The following is a 20,463-nucleotide window of genomic DNA, read 5'->3' on the forward strand; positions in this document are numbered from 1 at the left end:
GGATATAGGTTAAACTGTTGTAACAAAGAGACTGCAAAATACAGTGGCCTAAATGAGATATCTAAGGTAATTGTTTATTTGTCTTTTCCTTATTTATTTATTAAATAAGTTTACTTTTCTCCCATATGATGGTCTTGTAGGTCTCTGCTGGATTTTCAGTTCTGTTCCATAGAGTCATTCATGATCGCAAATAGCTTCCATCTCTCTGCTCGTCCATCCTTTAGGGTGTTGTCCTCATCTGCATCATCAAAGCTGGGTTGCTTCTGTGTTCATACTCCAGCATGCATAAAGAGGCCAAAAATCAGAATCTAGAAAAAGTAACATGGCTTTCAAGTGGAGATGACCCAGCTGTTGCACACATTCACTTCCATTCATATCCCATTAGCCCAAACTTGTTACTCACCTAGTGGTAAGAGAAAGTGGGAAATGTAGTCTCAAGCTTGGTGGCTATGTGTCTGTAAAATAAAAGGAGAATGGACTTGGAGGAAAAACCAGTAGACTGTCACTATTAAAGATTGTACAGAGGGGTCAGGTTTATGCAGCATGTGGTAAAGGGACTCCATGGGAGAGTTAAGAAGCCAGAGTCAGTGTAGAGAGTACCTGGATGAAGATGTGATGAGAGGAATACACTGTGCCCGTACGATGAATATTTTATGACAAATGGACTTTTGGCCTTTGAGGCATATTTTAGCTAAATTACTTCTTGAATGAGAAGTCAGTTGTTTAGAATGTATATTATATCATGATATATTATAAATATAGACTCTGTAGAAAATATTATATAACATATGGACTATAATTATGAATATTTATTACATTCTAATCTTAGTCTACTACCAATAGACTTTAAAAAATCATTTATTACAAAAAGTAAAAGGGAATAGATAAAGCAGGTTTGGCAAAATCTTGAATGTTGTTGATTCTGGGAGTTGAGTGTATGAATGTTCATTGTACAATGCTTTCTATTTGTATGTGTTTGAAAATTTTGTATCAAAAATTTTAAAACAGATTATTAAGAAAAAAAAAGGACCAAGAGGAAAAGGGTCAACAATGCTCAAGTGAACACAGACTGATAAGTAGAAGCAAAGAAGAGAAGTGAAAGTCAAACCACTTTGTTTTCTAAAATGATTTTGTGTAGCAGTTTCAGATGGTATATGTTCACAGTAGTGACCCGGTACTTGGACCATATGATAGTAATTTTAGTTCCAATACCATTGTCTTTATAGAGTCTTTCAGGTGGAATGTGTTCTTGTGTGTCTCTATGCTCCTCCCCAAAACTTTCCCGAATACTCTAACTTCAATTGACTTCTCTGTCCTCTAAATTTTTTCAATAATGATAGACTACGACACTCGTCTTAGTGCTTCACCAGATATTGCCAGATATTGTTATTCAATGTCTTGTAGTCTTGAAGCTTTGTGTCAAAATATTCCTTACCATAAAATTAGTAGATTCTTAAAAGACAACTTTAAAGTTGTCTTTTTGTACTTTTGTACTGTTTAAAAGACAGTAGAATTTTAAAAGACGACTGTCTATTAGACAAAATTTACGCTTACTCAGAATCTGGGTTCTTCTCACTATATTATACTCTTTTTGAAACACCTGGATTTGTCACCTTTTATTACTTAAATAACCTTAGGTAAATAACTCAACCTCTCGATGCTTCAGTTTCCTCATTTGTAAAATGGAGGTAATGACGCTTACTGTGTAGGATGTTGTGTATAAAATGGGACACCTTAAGGTAAAGTCCTTAGCAGAGTGATAGGCACATGTTAGGTGCTTAATAAATTTCAGTTCACTATTCTCCTTCCTCTAAACATGATAGAAGTGATAGGCATTAATTCCAACAACTTACCTTAATTATATTTTTTAGCAACTTTATTGAGGTATATTTTAATATCATAAAATTCTCCCATTTCAGGTATACAATTCAATGATTTGTACTAAGTTTACTGAGTGGTAGACTCATCACCATAAATTAGTTTTAGAATATTTTCATCCTGCCAATAATGTCCCTCATGTCAAATGCTTTATAATCTTTAAGCATGTTTTCTTTCATTGGATATTGCTTAGAATAAGACTTGTGTACTTCTAGTTCAAACTTCTAATGTCTTCCCAAACTATATGAAGCCTCACAGTGCCACTGTCTTAACTGGTCCCCAGGCTATTGTTTTGCCTCCTTTGTTGCTATAACGCCCAATAAATTTGAACCTAAGCAACTTGGGCAACAGAGTCTCTGATAGTGATGATGCTCGACTATTAAGTATCTAAGCAGAACTCTTCAAGCCACAGCAACATGGAATAATATGCCTTTCTTTGGGCCTCTCTCTTATGCTGATGCTTAGAGCACGTGGTTACTATTCAGTCTCTTTTTACCTTCCCAGTTAGTGAGAATCCAGCATGAGGCAATAATATTGACTGCTTGTATTTACAATCTGTTTTAGTCAGAATCCTCTGAGAATTTTCTTGCTAATTAAACTTTTTCATATATTATTATTATTATTATTAATTGAGTGCTTACTATATGTCAAGAATCATGCTAAATACTTCTTATGCATCATCTGGTTTTATCTTCATGATAACCCTACCAAATAGCTATTACTATCTTTATTTTGAAGATGTGGAAATGTGTTTCCCATTTAGCAGATGAGGAAACTGAGGTCCAGAGATGTAAAATACTTTCCCAACATCACATAACAAGTAAGTAGTAGAGCCTGACTACAAAGCCCTCTTAATGACTTTTCCAAGAGTAAAGATCATGAACCACATGCTCAATAAATATCAACCATTATTATTATTTAAAATTATTAACCCGTAAATACCTGGTGTGGTAGCCATTATTAATCTCATTTAATTGAAGAGGAAACTGAAGGTCTGAGAGTTTAAGTGACTTCCTTAGGGGCACACAAATACTAAGTGGCAAATGTGGGACTCAAACCATGTACACTCTTGAACCTCCCTGCCTCTGAGTTCAGATACTAGTTCTGTTACTTACTAGCCATTTGACCATGGGTGAATTATTCAACCTGTCTGTGCCTCAGTTTCCTTATCTATAGTATGGGGTGAATGATAGAAACTTAATAGATTATTGTGAAGATTAAATTACTTAGATATATAAACACTTAGAACCAGAGTCTGGTACATAACAAGGGCTATATAAAAGCTGGCTATTCGTAGTGGCAGCAGTAGTAGTTATTATTATTATGCTAAACAGCCTCTGGGCCATGTATTATTTATCATATCAAGGACACTGTTTTCCAGCCTCATCATCTTCTGCATAGTCCTGTCTATTTTCTTACAACTACTTCTTATAGATGTTTCAAATCGATTTTTTCAGCAATACACCAAACCAATCAAAACTATTTTTAAAGATGTAGGACTGAGTTTCTTCACAATGTGCATTTGTGATTAATATGCTTTCCAATGTGATAGGAGTGTATGGGAACAGAAATTCACTCTTTTTTTTGTGATAAGGGCAGAAGTCCCTACTGTTCTGGAGAATCTCTATAGTCTTGTTTCTCACAAGCAGTGGGGGAATAATGCCCTTATCGAAGCTAATGAAGTGAGAGGTCTATATCAGTATTATCAGCAGTGAGCCCAAAGGGAAAAGGCCCAACCCTCCTGACCAGGGCAAATATCAACTAGAGTCCCGGGGAGGGTTTTTACAAATTTCAAACACTACTTAGGAGTTTAGAGTCTTTTCTAAAATGCAAAAGGTGCCTTTCTGATAAGTAGACTAGCTAGCTGATATCTCTTGAAAGTGAAAAGACTAGCTGGAAAGCAAATATCAACCTAAAATATAGTCATATTTCTCATAACCAGTGATTTACACGTGAATCCACCTGGATGGATACATACACTAACTGCTTTAAAAAAGCGGCTAAGCTTTCATGAATCATTTATCATGTGTGCCAAATATATGACTGTTTTTAAAACTTATGTATAACTTGCCCATTCATTCATTCATGAAATGTTTCTCAAGTGCCTACTACAAGCCATGCACTCTATGTTGGTTTTTTGATACCGGGAATGTGTCCAGTATTAAGTGCAGAAAATGCTCTTACCTCTGCTGTGACCCTGGGAATTTCCACCATTTTACCTCTGCTATGACCTGGAGATTTCTCAGCTTCCTTACAGGTATATTCTGACTTAGCTCTGGATACAGATGACCAAACCAATAGGATTTTGGATTTCTTAGATCCTGCATGGTGGTACAACATTTGAAATTAATTTACTTTGTTTAAGAGAAAATCAATATCTTGTCTGTGATCAATTTATTAAAGGCTAAATGACTAGTAAATACATTAGTCATTTTTAATATTTACCTTAAAAGTATAGTCAGTCAGACAAAACTTCTTCCAAAAACTATTATAAAATCTTATTATCTGGTTCCAAGAATAGATACTCAAAAAGGGGAAATTAATTCATTTCTACTGCATTGGGATCCTATTTCTTTAATTATCCAAATCTAAATATTTTAGTAATGATCAAAATAATTACTAACGATGTTCTATAAGTTTGAATATCCTCTTAAGCAATGGTCAAAAAAATGCATATAGATTTTTTTTTATTCTTCAAACACAAAACTGATAAGAATGAAATAAAAATCCACACCATGTATTTAATGACAATTTTGAACAATCTCTCTATATTTTTATATCTTGTCTTAACAATGTGAAAAGATATTTATGATGTACGCTACTTGCATTATTAGAGTCAACTCAAGATGGGAACAATGAACCATAACTGTTGTCCCTTTTTTTCCAAGTGACTTTAAAAAGACCTTTATACCTTGTAATTAATTGGCCAACTAGGGAAATCTGCTGTAGAAATAAATGCAATTCAAATAGTATTCCCTCATAGATGGCATTTATTCAGAAACCTTTTTTCTGAAGACTATTAAAACATGCATGAGAAACTACCAATTACTTAGCCCAGAGAGAATTCCTTACAGAAAAAGCTGGGGGAATTATCATACAATAATAATAAAAACACTGAATATGTTACCTAGGGCATGAGATCATATACTCTTGGTGACTTTAGTCACCAGGTTTTATATCTAATTAGGTCGATCAATGTGCTTCACCATCAGTTTGAATAGTTGACTCCTTATTGAAAAATTAAAATTTATTTGCATGAAATGTGCAGAGAACTGCAAGTCTTAAAGTGACATTGGATGTTTTACTCACAAGAATACTTTTCATCGCTATGTAACATTTTTGATATTCATCTTAAAGTGCAATAGCAGATGAGAAGATATTAGTCCTCACATTTCCCTAAAGACTATAACAATCTCAATTTATTACAGAAGAAAATGCTTGGAACACATGATGCTAAATAAAATATTCTCTCTTCTTTTGAACTGAAATCTACAGTTGAACTTGACTCATTGGAGTCTTGCTTACCCCAGTCACTGAAGTGAGGTCATTTTACAAGACATGAATATTTACATCGAATGCTTTTTATTTTTTCTCTTATCTGACCATCAATTTACTCAAATTAATTCCATTTGGATAATTGAAATTTGACTGTATTAGTTAGATAACGGTCAATACTAAAATCTGTGCTGAGGTATCATTTCACCTTTCTTTTCTTTAACCAATTGCTGCCTTAAAGTGAAACATTCTTGGTAATATTTGATCTGCTAGATCCTCATTATTAGGCCGTTAGTTGCCAGTTATATAGCACACAATAACACAGGAATTAAGAAAAATCTAGAAGAGGCATTGGAACATTATTCAGCCTTCATCTTCCTTAAAGTTGAGTGATTAGTGACCATGAAGGACCGTTAGAGCTTTGGTAGTGATAGGTGCTTTGGTGAAGTCATAGCTCAGAAAGGATAATTTTTTATTGAAGTCCAGTGTGGCTTACATTGTGTCCTGAGGATTATGATCATGGCTACTGGCCTCCATGTGGGTGTGGTGGTCTGCCGTCAATATCCTTGGATGGTGCTGATATTGGTTTAATTAATATAAGCGTTGCCAAATCTTTGTTAGACAAAAGAGAGAGAACGATAAAACTCACACTGGGAAGACAAAATGATTACACTTTCATTACGTAGACATTTTTCCTGTCTGTTGCCTGAACAAGCATGGGAGGAGAGAAGTCAAAACATAATTTGACACTGGAGACCAACTTCCAGTCAAATTTAGGATGAAGCAATTTGACAAGATGGTAAGAAAAACTGGGGACATTGCCACCAAATGTGTTAATGTGAAAACTAAATTTCCCCTTTGTTATTCACTAAAGTTGCCTTATTTGACCCTGGGTTGATACTGAGACACATTCAAGAGGGCATTATTTTCAAGACATAGTTTTCTGAACTTCTGATTCATGTTTGAAAGGGACCCATAAACCAGGTTTACTTAAATACTCTAAATAATGCTACTTGAAATTGAATAGCTCTTGTAAAATGTTATTTCCCTATAAATAGATAAGCTGTATTTACATAAAAATCAAGAATTTTTAATTCTTCTTGGTAGGGTTGTGACAGATACCTTCTTTATGAAAGAACAGCATTGACACAATAGGTTCAAGCTAGTGAGAGAGAGTGGACTTTGGGAGAATTACTGTCCACACTAAAAACTACTCAATATAACAACTAGTAATTACTGATAGGTCTCACACTGAGAAATTTGTGTACACCATACTTGTGTCTGAAAATAGCAGCAAAAAATAAATTTAAAAATATTTTTGAGGATCATTACTACAGGATCATTAATAAGTTTGGAGGAATCATTATGTAGTAGGGCCAAAAATATGAAAAGTAAACTTAGGAAACTGGGAGATATGAAATAGAACAAAAAGCTACCAGGTAAAAACAACATTAATAACAACTAGTCCCTTCAGTGTGCCCCAAGGCAGCTATCTTTCAAACTCTTGATTGATGACTATGTTTTCTAACCTTACATTCATATTTTTAATCCCATGAGAGACTCATAGTCTTTTTTTGACAACTGCTGTATTTCCATCAGTGCTGGTAAAGTCATATTGGTTTCCATCTGCACAACTTAGTGACCTCCAGGTTGGGTGTTGAATGTTACATCTATGCGAGTCTGACAGATTCCACAGATGAAATCATTGAGTTGAATTGGCAACTGCAAAATGGACACAATTAGATTCGTTGTGAAATTCCAGAGACGAAACTTTGCTAGATGGGGCTTAAGTTCCTTCCAGCGCCAAAACAGCTAGTTTTTGATAATCAACTTATATTTGGAATGATTTCTTGTAAAGAGCTTTTCCAGCTAAAATTTTATCAACTCTGAAAGTTCAAGTATCCTTTTCCTGAATCTTGAGGAAGTTAAAAAAAACGACCTAGGCAATTAACATTTGCTGTCTTTAGATATATCTTTTTACTTTCCCTGAACCCACTGACCTGGAGGGGGTCATATATTTTGCTTGACTCTGAATCAAGAAGATCATTCAAAAAGAAATTGGATGATATTAGTAGCACTCTAATTTTGCAACCTAACGTTATCAAGTGCAAAAACACAGTCATCAGCAACATTGAATTGGATATCACATATATGTTAAGGGGAAAAACAGCACTTAAAAATCCATATAGAAAAAGCAGGAGGAGATTAGAAATAATTCCTGAAAGTAAAAAAATTGTCTTTATAAAAAATAAAAAATCTGATTATAGCAAAGAGTTTTACTTAGTTGACCCTATTATTAAAATGGAAATGATGCACTGTTATTTGATAATAAGGTTACTTTTCCATTTTCATTCTTGATTTATAACTCCAATTTTACATTTAGTTGTTAACAATCTTACAGAGTCAGTGCAAATCTACAGAGATAATGAAAAATAAATGACGCTACAAAGTCTAGTCAAAATTAACACTAGACCATTAAGATGTCAAGTTACAATGGGTAAGTTTCATCAGGTATACCATTTTGTAGTACAGTATTGGGCAACTACAGAGGAAATAAATTATTCAGACTCTCTGCTCCTTTTAGGATTCTACTGAACAACTGTGCAAGCAGCTTTTGTCTCCTGCTCTGCTAGAGCATGGAAAATAATTCAGGCTTTATTCTTGTAGACTCTGAATGGGTGTCTGTGATGATTTTAATGTCTGTCTTTTAAAATTTCAGTATATTTTAATGACATAGTGAATCATCAGTGTTGTTGAAAGCTTTCCTTACTCATTGTATCAAGTTGAAATGCTCCATTACTCGTTATATCAGGTTCAAATAAGATATAACTCCTTTGTAACATAATGCTTATTTATTAAAATGTATTTATCTTGTCAGGTGCATTAATATGTGTTTTTCATAAGAGATGTAATTTTGGTAACAATTTCCCATAAAATTAAAAGAGTTATCTGAAACCTTTGAGACGATTTAGCAGAATATTAATCTTACAAAATTGCTATGCTAATAATACTCTTCTAAGTAAATACAGTGAAGCTTCATTATAGCATTCCTGAAATGATCTGTAATCCACCACTTCTAGTCATTAAAAAAAAAAATACATTCCTTAACATCAATGTTACCTTGATACTTATAATTCTAACCATCTCGTAACTTTCTTTATCTGCTGAAAACTAATTTCAAATATTTTCTGTCGAATCAGTTCTAAATGAAGGGACATGTTCTATAACATAGCAGTGCAATCTATCTGTTGTCTGTCTGGCTTACCCTAGCGTGAAACTTGGAGGAGAGTGATTAGTGCAGTTTACCAGCAGGAATTTTTATCTCCACTATAAAAAAAGCAACTGTTATGTTGACATCTTGTTTCCTCAAAGACCTGGAAGGTCAATGAGAGTGGCAAAGTAAAAATTAGCCCAGTTATTACAGTGTAGACGAAAAAATAAAATTTTGTTGAAAAGAGCCTAGAAATCAAAATTGATAGGGAGATGCATTTTGTATCAGTCAAATAACAAACAGGAACAAGAGTATTTTTGCAAGCATGTAAAGCAAATGAAGAGAAAACTGTCAGCTTCCTATTTAAAGGGCCTGGTTGGTAGTCTGACTTCTAATGGGAAATTGAGAAGTCAAACAGAAATCGAAAAGGGAATGGTTTAGTACACCTTTGAAAGGCTGGTGACACACATTCTGGAGTACTCATGTCACTGGCAGATATTACTGTAGTTACCAGTATTATTTTTAAGGCTTAGTTGGGAAAAAGTGGAAAGGCTAAAGAAAAATATGAAGGATAGAGGGAAGAAAACTAATATTTCATGAATGACAGCAAAGCTATGAGCTAGGAATTATTATATCCATTTTATAGGTGAGGAAACTGAGGCTCAGAAAGTTTAAATAATGTATTCAATGTCATACTGGTAGTAAGTGGTAGCATGAAGATTCTAACATGTATATATGGTCCTTTGGTCTACATGAAAGTATGCCGCCTGGATAAATGGGGGGAAGCTATAAAGAACTGCAAAAGGAATGTAGTCTTTCATCAAGGAAAAAAATATATGTGTTGAAAATCATCTGTTTACATGGCATCAGACATATTGTTTTCTATCCATTTTTAATCAATTGCTCAGCATCACATATACACAATCATGTTTTCTTTGAGAATACTATGATTTACTAGAAGGACACTGACACTTTGTCAAAAAGGCAGATGAGGAAAATGTAGTCTTAAAAGGCATCAAGATAGTGTTTAGATATAAGAAAGAAATTATTTATCTTAATATGTTAAACAGGCTACAAAATTAGGTCATAGGTTCCCTCTACGTGGAGGCAATAATAAATGGCAAAGTCCTCCATTTATAAAAGATTTTGTTTACCAAACCTGCTTTCTACCTTTGACTCAGGTCATGAGAAACCTTTGTTACCTTGAGTCTCTTTAAAAACAAACAAAACAAAACAGAAAGCTAGACATACCACTTTCCTTCTGAACATTATCTTGACAGGATATGAGGCTCAGAACTGCTGTAGCCACTTCAATATCAACCTGAGAATGCAGCCAAGATTACCCAGATGAGAGCAGAGATAAGGGAACCACGGAAAAGTGGAGCCAAAGCCTCTGGGTTATATCAACCCTGAAGACTGCACTATCTCTGGATTTCTAGTTATTTGAACAAATTTATTCCCTTTATTATTTAAGAAAAATATACCCACAAAAAAGGAAACTTGTACTTATTGAGGAAAGTATTTTCATCTCATAACATTTTATAGACAGTAGTAATTAGCTACCTAAATTAACCCTGAGCAGCAGGTAAAATGTAGACAATCTGTTAAAAAAAAATTTAGCCAATCACCATTTTACTAGAAAACCTGTTCTAAATTTCATATTTCTTCCAAAAGCAAATGAATAAAAAGAAAACATTATTCTAGGGCCAAATTTTGAGTAGATGATAATAGGATGTCCAAATGACAGCAAAATTATTTCCTTCAATCTTTATTGAGATAAACCCCATTAGGATGGTAAAATTCTATAGTTTCACAGCTGACTCAATGATAGCAAAACAATATCCATCTACATTACCAGAATCATAAAGAGATAGTGCTGAGGTTTTCTGGAAATATTAACATAAGTGAAATGAGCATTTGTACCATTTCATTGCACAAGTGTTCTTAATTTGTTCAAGAACAAAGAATAATTTCTAATTATCTTTTGGAAATTGCAAAAGTACATAAACTATATCAAAGATAAAGAGACTATTCCTATCCTGAATATGTTTCTGGCTTAATCAATCTCATCCACATGTATAAATTCAAAGAACTGTTGAAGGGATCCACACGGCCCAAAATAGAAACATAAGCACAATTTGTACTTTGGTTTTTTATTTTTCTTGGCATACCATCGCACTTTCTCTACTCTACATTTTAAAGCAAAACGATTATTACCAAAGCTTTAGTTAAAAACACTGGTGAGCAGAGAGGTCAAGTCATTTGTGCAAGGGCACATAGCTACTGACAGAGCTGAGATACTAACTCAGGTTTGTCTGATTCCCAAACCACGATACCGCAGTCTCTATCCGAACTCCAAAGAATCCATTTTATTTTTGGTAGGAAAGGAAAGAAGGAAGGGGCAAAAGAAAAGAGGGAACAAAGAGAGGAGGAAGAAATGAAGAAAGGAAGAGAGTAAAGGAGGAGAGGAAGGCTAGTGGTTCCCATCTGGGAATACAGTGGAGATAACAGTATTTGAGCAGGTCTACAGACCGAGTTGTAGTTACTGATGCATCGCTATAGAGTGGGTAAAACTAAATAAGAAGTAAAATATAGTTCAAGTGACAAAGGAGGTTTGAGATTGCTTTGGTGCTCTTTCAAGACTTCCACCAGCACACACACACCAAGCCACCACAGATATACACAGTCTGAGTTAAACAGTATACATGATATGCAAATACAGCTTCCTAGCCTACAGTCCCTCCCTCAGCCCCACCCTTCTAATGAGATTGCCACCTTAATCACCTTAATTTCCTCTTAGATAGAAATTCTGGGGCTGCAATGACTAAGACATAGTCTTTTCTCTCAAATATCTTATAGCCCAGTGGGGGGAAATAAGAGAAATACACAAGTAATGCATAGTGCAAACTAGAGAAAAATGTTCCATAGTATAGCTGAAGCCCGAATGCAATTGAAGTTCAAAGGTAAACGGGTAGACAGGGATTAAGAAATACCCAGCCCAGAGATAGCTACTTGGTTTAATGTTTCTCTGGTAAAGGCCCTAGGATTAATTATGCCCTAGACTAGAGTCACAAAAGCAAATTATTATCTTGTATCTACCATGGACATAAAAAAGGGTAGAATGCCTGCCAAGTATTGGCCATCGTTGATGTAGCCCAACCTGGTCGGTTTTATCCTTTGTCTCTGAATGATTATTCACATAAAGTATTTTTCTATGTGACATTGAAAGATTACTTCTCCTGAGCTTCAGTGTGGTCTACGTCAACTTTGTAGTGTTGATCTACCTTTTCTCCATGCTGCCTCTAAAAGTATCCTTTTAGAATTACAATTTTAGCATTTTGAAATGGTTTAAATAAGCAGGTGAAAAGACTTCAGGAAAGAAGTCAATTTGGGATGGACCTTGGAAGATGACTAGTATTTCCGTGTGAAGAGAGGGAGAGAAGGGCAGGCCAGAGAGAAAGCACAGCATGATCAAAGGCAAAGGATAGGGTAGCATAGGTCATTTTCGAAAAGTCAGCAGTCTCGTTTCATTGGAGCATGGGTTGAATGTAGAGGAATCATAGCAGATGAAGTTTGGTACCATATCATAGACGACCTTAAATGCCATAGTCAGTGATTAATAATTTGTTAGCTGGCAATGGGAAGGTATTGAAAGTTTTCAAGCATAGTGGTGACTTGATCAGAGTTGCCTCAGGGAAGACTTCTCTGACAGTGTGTGTAACATGCAATGGAGCAAAGAGGGATAAGTGGTAAGAGACCAATTAGAAGGCTATTAGAGTAGCCCAGGATGAAAAGTAATGAGAGCGTTAACCAGAGTGCTGGAGGTGGAAATAGATAGGAGGGGCCAGATGCAAGAGATATTGAGGAAGTAGAATCAAGAGCACTTGGAAGTTGATTGCAAGTGAAGGGCCAGGGAGAGAAAGGAGTCTGGGGTGACTGAAGTGCTCAAGCCCGTGTGACTGGGAGAGAGGTTGTACTATTAATAGAGAAAGGAAAGTCAGGAACTGTAGTTTAAGAAGGATGTATGTTGAAAGAAGGAGTGGGATATCCAATTGGAGATGCGAATCGCACATTTGGAAACATGGATCTGGAGTTCAGACTATAGTTGAGGATCAGATTTAAGAGTTGACTGGAAAGAAGAGATAGCAGAAGTCCCTGGATTGGGTAAAGTGAATGGCAAAGTGTTATATACAATGAGAGGGAAGATCACAATCTTTCAGACGTTGTTTGAATGGAGGTGAGCGTGGGAACGACGAATTGAGGCAGCTCAATGAATAGTACTGTGAAAAAAAAAATAGAGACTGAAAGAGAAATTCCACTTGTTACTAGACAGGGAACAATAGTGTAGGCCCCTGTTAAAGTGCCCCCAGAAGTCAACAGAAAAATTGAAGATCTCTCCAAGAGAAGAAAAAGCCACTGTTAAAGGTATAAACACAATGCACAACTTTAGGCTTAGCAACCTAGAATGTCTTTGAAAGCGTATAGATATTTTTATTACAAATAGGTAATTTCTGTTATGTATTATATATTAGACTATGGATTCATGTAAAGCTACAACAGGTTAGCCTTAAACTGAACTTGAATAATCAATGGATCAAGGTTTTGACATGTGTTCCTTTTACTTTAATCCAAAGCATCATTAAATCAAATATGGAATGCATTTTTACTGTCCTTTGATCTATGTCTTCTGGGGATTTAAAATAACATTTTCTAGTCAGTCAAAGCTGCATTTAAATTGTATATTAAGTGTCTCACTTAACTTAATAAAAACAAGGACGTTCAGAGTTAATGCTGAAAACATTGACCTTAACTTACCCCATCAAAACCTTTGAAAAAAGTCTTTTTTCCTTTTGTGTGGTTTTCATATTTTTAGATAAAATGCAAATGTGAAAAATCAAAGTGTGAATTTGGCTACCTAATGAAGGTGGCCAAAGAGAAAGGGCTAATGGAAGAGAATGAGTGAACTATGAATCAAAAATAGGGAAATTACTGTAACTTCTATACATATTACCCTAAGATTTTCCTTTGTATCTTTAAATTAGTACCAAGATTCTTTTCTTATCTGAGGACAATAATTGTGCATTTAGCCCCTGCTCCTCTATTCGTGAATCAGGAGGCTAAACAACGTTGTCAAGCCGACAATGATGGTTTCCTTTATCTTTCCTTCCCTGGTTGGTGCCTTCTGTCTTATTCCCTTGTCACCACACCCTTTCCCTGAGACTGCATTTTCTGTCTCACAGTTTGCTTTCTAACCAATCTCCTCAAAACCCGTCTGTCTTGTTTCCTCTTGTTTGTTTTGCCTTTTCTCCTTTAAAAGTGTCCTTCTCCTAAGCTAAAAACTAGCTAATCAGATAAACTTATGGGAGTTATTGTATTATTGATTTTTGGTGTGTTCTTGAGAGGGGCTAGAACTCTCTCTAGTCTATGTTATCCTCCCGCCGAGGTAACATGATTATTTGGAGGGACTTTGGACAATTCTTTTTCGCTCTCTGGGCTTTAGTTTCTCCCTCCACGAAATGAGGGAATTGATGAACTATTAGCTCAGCATTCCTGTGGTTTCTAAATTTTTCAAAAGAGGTGATAGGGCACGTGTGTACGGTGATGGATGGTAATTAATCTTTGGGTGGTGAACATGATGTAGTCTACACAGAAATGGAAATATAATGACATACACCTGAAATTTATGCAATGTTATAAACCAATGTTACCTCAATAAAAAAACCAAAGAGTTGACTTTAAAGATATTTCTCTTATGCTCTTAGTCAAAGATATCCTAAAAGTGTCAATTTCAGATCAGGCAGGAAAACAGGATGATACGCCCCTGGAGGAAGAGGACCTTTTCCACCTTTGATATCATACTTTCCAGATAGTTGCAGATTCTGCTCACCTGTAAAGCTGCCCCTGAAAGGAAACTATGTATTTACTTTTGCAGAAATTTGAAACAAAAGATTAATATTCTTTAAAAACTTAGCCTTTTATTTGTTGACTAAAACATTTTTAAAGTGAAAAACATTTGGAATTGAAATGGTTCTTACGTAGGTATTTTCCTTTCTTTTCTTCTTTTTCTCACCCTGTCTCTATTATTTTACCCTGATCATTCCCAGTGCCTGTGAGAAGTCAATTCAGCTGAGGAGCATGAGTAAGTTGCACGTTTATGACTGGTCAGCAAATTGAAAAATGCAATCTGTGGGTTTCTAATAAAGGCCAAAATGGGAACGAAAGGATCTGACTATTTATTTAGCATTTCAACATGCATCATTTTCCTGTCACAACCATTTATTTTTTGCAATTCCAGCATAGAGTGTGGTTGCTTCTCAGACTCAGTTCTTTCAGAATAGTGCAATTATTCCAGCCACAGATTAACCTTTTCAAAAGCATATTCACTTAGCAAATGTTTTTACTTCTGCTCCTGATAAAGTTTTACAGTGATCTGCTTTGCATAGCTGTTATCCTTCTCTGAGTTGTTGCTAACAAGTATAGTCTACAGAAATCTTCTACTGATTCCTTCTACTGTAAATAAAGGTTCTTATCAGGTAAGAAGTTTTTTAGCACCTTTTTGTTATCAGTCATTCGATCATTAAGATCAAGAGGTAAACAGAGTTGCCTTGCTATTTATAAAAGGATAAAGAACAAAGTAAGACTCTTATTTAGGTTACAGATCAGATTGCTTACCCTATCTGAGCTTTACCTATAAGTGCATTCTCAAGTGATTCTTTCTGGTAGAAAGAATCCTTTCTGATCCTTACCTAAAGAAATAACCAGGGGCCGGCCCGGTGGCGCATGCGGTTAAGTGTGTGCACTCTGCTGCGGCGGCCCGGGGTTCGCCGGTTCGGATCCCGGGAGCGCAGGGACACACCACTTGTCAATCCATGCTGTGGCAGCGTCCCATATAAAGTAGAGGAAGATGGGCATGGATGTTAGCCCAGGGCCAGTCTTCCTCAGCAAAAAAAGAGGAAGGTTGGCAGATGTTAGCTCAGGGCCAATCTTCCTAACAAAAGAAAGAAAGAAAGAAAGAAATAACCAGACGTTTTTCAGGGCCCATAGTGGCGGTCAGTGTAAGCTTGCAAACGCATGAACCAATCCAGTACCCAAACCTCCTGCAATAGTCATAGCCTTCTTGAGAGCACTGGTATAACTTTATGAAAACTCAGTTTTCCAGCTTGCAAAATCTTAGGAGCTTTCGTTAGGTTAATTCTAAATCAACAGCGTGGAAGTAACAAATGCAGTGTCTGCTCTCAGCTCAAAGGTTCAAGCTTTCACAACTTTCACATGAACATTTCTTTGGTTCTCTTTGTCAGTTCTCACCCATCACCATCCCTTTATAAGTAGATACGGTTGTTACCATGAAAGATAAGAGAAGTGGTTTCGCATAGTAACCTTAACCTATAATTTGGAACAGTTGGTTCTCAAAATTCACATCTGATAAACTTATCTTCCTCTTTTGGGTCCTTGATGTTTTATGATACGAACATTTTAATGTTCCCATCTGGATCAACCTGCTCCTTCTGGCTTTTGATGCTGAGAGCACTTAGCAGAACTCTGTATGTCCTTTTCTACATCTAGTGTTAGTAGATTAGATAAGAAGCCAGACTACAGAAATATCCAGAAAAGTCAATATAGGTAAGGTACAAATATCCCAATCAGCAAATAAAATATAAAACATTATAAGATAAAAGAGAATGCAGATCGTAGCTGTGCAATACTTTAATCTTAGCTGAAGGAGTGGACAAAACAAAAGTACAGAAATTCAAAATGTTGTGGTGGATATTTACTACAAGACATCTACTCCGCTGGTTTATTTCTTTGTTTAGTATCTAGCACATCTCACTCAACTTTCTTCTGAGTTAGTTCTGTGTCCTGTCTAATATGTAATCTCAATATAAAGTAATTTTTCATCAGTCAATAAGAATAATGTTAGTACCAGCAAATAAAAGGATAAATGGCATGAATGAGCATATTACAAAGGAAAAATATGGAAAAAATGGTTGAACTTCACTATTTAACCTGACAAAGGAAGGAAAGCATGGTAATCTTCAATGTTTACAAGGGTGTAGAGAATCAGCCACTATATACAATTAAAGTAGAAATGTTAATTAGCACAACTTTTCTCAAAGGTAATTTGGCAAAGTTTTCTAGGTACTTTATTTATTTATTTATTTATTGAGGAAGATCTGCCCTGAGCTAACATCCATGCCAATCCTCTTCTTTTTGCTGAGGAAGACTGGCTCTGAGCTAACATCTCTTGCCAATCCTCCTCCTTTTTTTTCCCCAGAGCCCCAGTAGATAGTTGTATGTCGTAGCTGCATGTCTTTCTAGTTGCTGTATGTGGGACGCGGCCTCAGCATGGCCGGAGAAGCGGTACGTCGGTGCGCGCCTGGGATCCGAACCCTGCGCCGCCAGTAGCACCTGAAGATAAACACTGTTAATATTTTGGCATACATACATTTCTATGTAGATAGATAAATCTATAGATATATAATCTCTTCATAAATTGCTTTTTTTGGTACATGTATATTTATAACCTGCTTTTCCACTTAACAGTATATCACAAACATTTCCTTCAAATGTAATTCAAAAAATTAATTTTGGGGGCCTATTATTCTATAACATAGATATACTATTGAAGCCAGGTACCTGAAAGTTACTGTAAATATTCAATAAGAACATGATTACCCTTCAACCTTGTTCCCAACACAGACACAAATGAAAAGAAGTTAATCTTGTTAATTTGTTGTTTTCTTGTTTAACCTGAGAGTGACTCAAGGGTCACAGGGATTTATGAGCTAGTTCTGCAGAAGAAAAAGAATGCCTTTAAGGAAGTTACAACTACCAGATAACCAGCCCCCAGCTGCAGTTGATGCCCAGAAGTCTGGTTGCCCAAGGCCTTATCTGGAGTGGAAGGAACAGGGGTTTCCCCTTTGTTTCTCCAAAACTCCACCTCCCAAGCTTTATAAAAGCCCCTGCTTTCTTCTTTTATTAAGGCAGATTTGAGAGAACTATCCTCCCACCTTCTCATTTTGGCCAATTCAAATAAACCTTTCCCCATCTCCAAGCACCCATAACTCAATGATTGGCTTATTGTGCATTGGGCCCACAAACTGGTGCAGCCACTATGGAAAACAGTATGGAGATTCCTCAAAAAATCAAGGATAGAACTACCATATGATCCAGCTATTCCACTGTTGGGTATTTATCCAAAGAACTTGAAAACACCAATTTGCAAAGGTACATGCACCCCTGTGTTCATTGCAGCGTTATTCACAATAGCCAAGACTTGGAAGCAACCTAAGCGCCCATCAAGGGACGAATGGATAAAGAAGATGTGGTATATATACACAATGGAATACTACTCAGCCATAAGAAATGATGAAATCCAGTCATTTGTGACAACATGGATGGACATTGAGGGTATAATGCAAAGTGAAATAAGTCAGAGGGAGAAGGTCAAATACCGTATGATTTCCTTCATTAAGTAGTAGATAATAACAACAATAAACAAACACATAGGGACAGAGATTGGATTGGTGGTTACCAGAGGGGAAGGGGGGAGGGAGGAGGGTGAAAGGGATAATTCGGTACATGTGTGTGGTGATGGGTTGTAATTAGTATTTTGGTGGTGAACATGATGTAGTCCATGCAGAAATAGAAGTACAATGATGTACACCTGAAATTTTTACAATGTTATAAACCAATGTTACTGCAATAAACAAAAAATTAAAAAAAAAAAAAAGAGATTCGGTATGCTCACATTTTTTTTAAAGAGGGCACATTTCACAATAATATGATATTTTTACTTAATTGTTTGTCATGAACATCTTCCACATCATCAAATATTCTTCTTCAGCATCATATTTAATGATTGCTTAATGTTCCTTTTGTATGGAAGTCCAGTATTTATTTAATGAGGGCTCTATGATTAGAAATTTAGTCTGTTGCTATTTTTTAATGTTATAAATAATACTTCAAAGTATTTTTGTAACAACACCTTGGTGTACATGCATTATTACCTTAGTGTATACAGTACTATCTTTACTACTGTCCTTAGTACTGTACTAAGAAAAAGGGCATGCAAAATTCCATAGCTTTTGATGAATATTGACACATTTTCTTCAAGAAAGACTTTACTAATTTTATTCCCACAAATCATAAATGAAAATGCCCATTTTCCTGCATCTTGACCAAGAAAGAATATTATTATTTCTTAAAATGCTTTGTTAAATTTGATGAACAAAATTTATTATTTAGTTTTTTAAATATAATTTCTTTGGGACAGCCCTTGCTCATTTTTTCCCCTATATATATTAACCATTTAATTTTCTTCTTAATTGTATTGTCCTTTCCTGACTCTTGCCCATTTTTGTATGGCCTGTTCATCTTTACTTCATTGAGGTCTAAGAGCTCTTTTCACATTGAGCCACCTTAGTCTAAGGTATATTCTACATATACTTTTCCTAGTTTGTCATTTGCTTTTCAGTTTGTGTATGCTGCTACACTTAATTATTGCCATTGCATATATTTGAGTTTCTTCATCTACATAGTCTCTAATTTTTTCAATTATTAGTCATAGATAGGCAGGACAAAAGAGCTATTATTTCACCTAACATATTGGATTCTTATCTGTAATTTTTTTGCCATCCTTTATGCACATACTTTATTGTGGTGTTATTTTTAAGGCATTATCTCCAAACAAACGGAATGTCCAAAATCTATCTATAGCAGCATAATTTTCTGTTAGAAGGCATCTGTAATTCTGTCAAGCAGTTTCATATAGAGCAAGGGATCAGCCAGATGCCTCGAGTGGAAATAAGAAAACCAGAGAGCTGATAAGTAGACTCCTATTGCCCTTTGCTGTGGTTTCCTGAAAACCTTATATCAAATTCATGGCTGGAGCTGAACCACATGCTGTGTCCCTTGTCAGACATTCTTTTCCAAAAAGGATATCTAATAACTGTATGAAAGTGTGTGCAGAAGAATAATTGCAGGCCTTTTGGGGCTTCTCCACCAAGACTTTCAGTATCGAGTGTCTCACTTTCAGATTATAAATCTGCCCCTGTAACTTGCACTTTGGAGGGTTCAACTGAACTGAGAAGCAATGAGAAGGATTAGTGGATTGCTTTCACTCCCTGTGCAGTAATGGGATATAAGCACAATCCACAGGCTCCTGAAGCCTAACTAGTTTACAGCAAGTCGGAAATTGCACCTTTAGGATGTACATAGGTGTATCCATTCATGGATCCTATGCACAAACATTACCTACCTACTTATAATATAGCTCCTGCTATCATATGGCCTTAAAAATGCCAAGTCATGTTTAAGTAATGTGTAAAATCAAGAATTTTTAAGTTGGAAAGAATCATCTAATTCAACTACCATAGGAGGAAACAGGCTCAGAGATCTGAAGTGACTTGCTTGAGGTCACCTTGTAAGTTAACGACTGTTCCACAATCACCATTACTATCAGGCAGAGTTGCCTAGGATGTAGAAGTCAGTAGGTATGGACAGCCTAGGGTAGGCCATGGTGGCGTGATTTAGGGAGGCTTTCCCCTTACACTCCTCAGTTGTATAAAGCATGAAATTCTGCCTTTATACTCCTCTAGGATAAAGAATAGTTCAAGGTGTATCAGTTAAAACATTGTATAGGACATCTGAGATTAAAATCCTATATGGAATGAGAAATGATCCAGAAAGAAGCAGGAAAGAATCCAAGGAGAATCTGTATTTACTTGGCAATACTGTGAGAGACTAGGTTGAAGTATACAGGATTCCCTGGATAAAACACCTCAGAAAACTTTAAATGTGGGAGTGAAGCAAAACATCTCTCCATCCTTCTATGAGGATTCAATAGTAGAAAGAGCAGCTTTGTATTCCAGTTATTTTAT

The sequence above is a fragment of the Diceros bicornis genome, chromosome X (assembly GCF_020826845.1).
Source record: "Diceros bicornis minor isolate mBicDic1 chromosome X, mDicBic1.mat.cur, whole genome shotgun sequence".
Classification (NCBI taxonomy): Eukaryota; Metazoa; Chordata; class Mammalia; order Perissodactyla; family Rhinocerotidae; genus Diceros; species Diceros bicornis.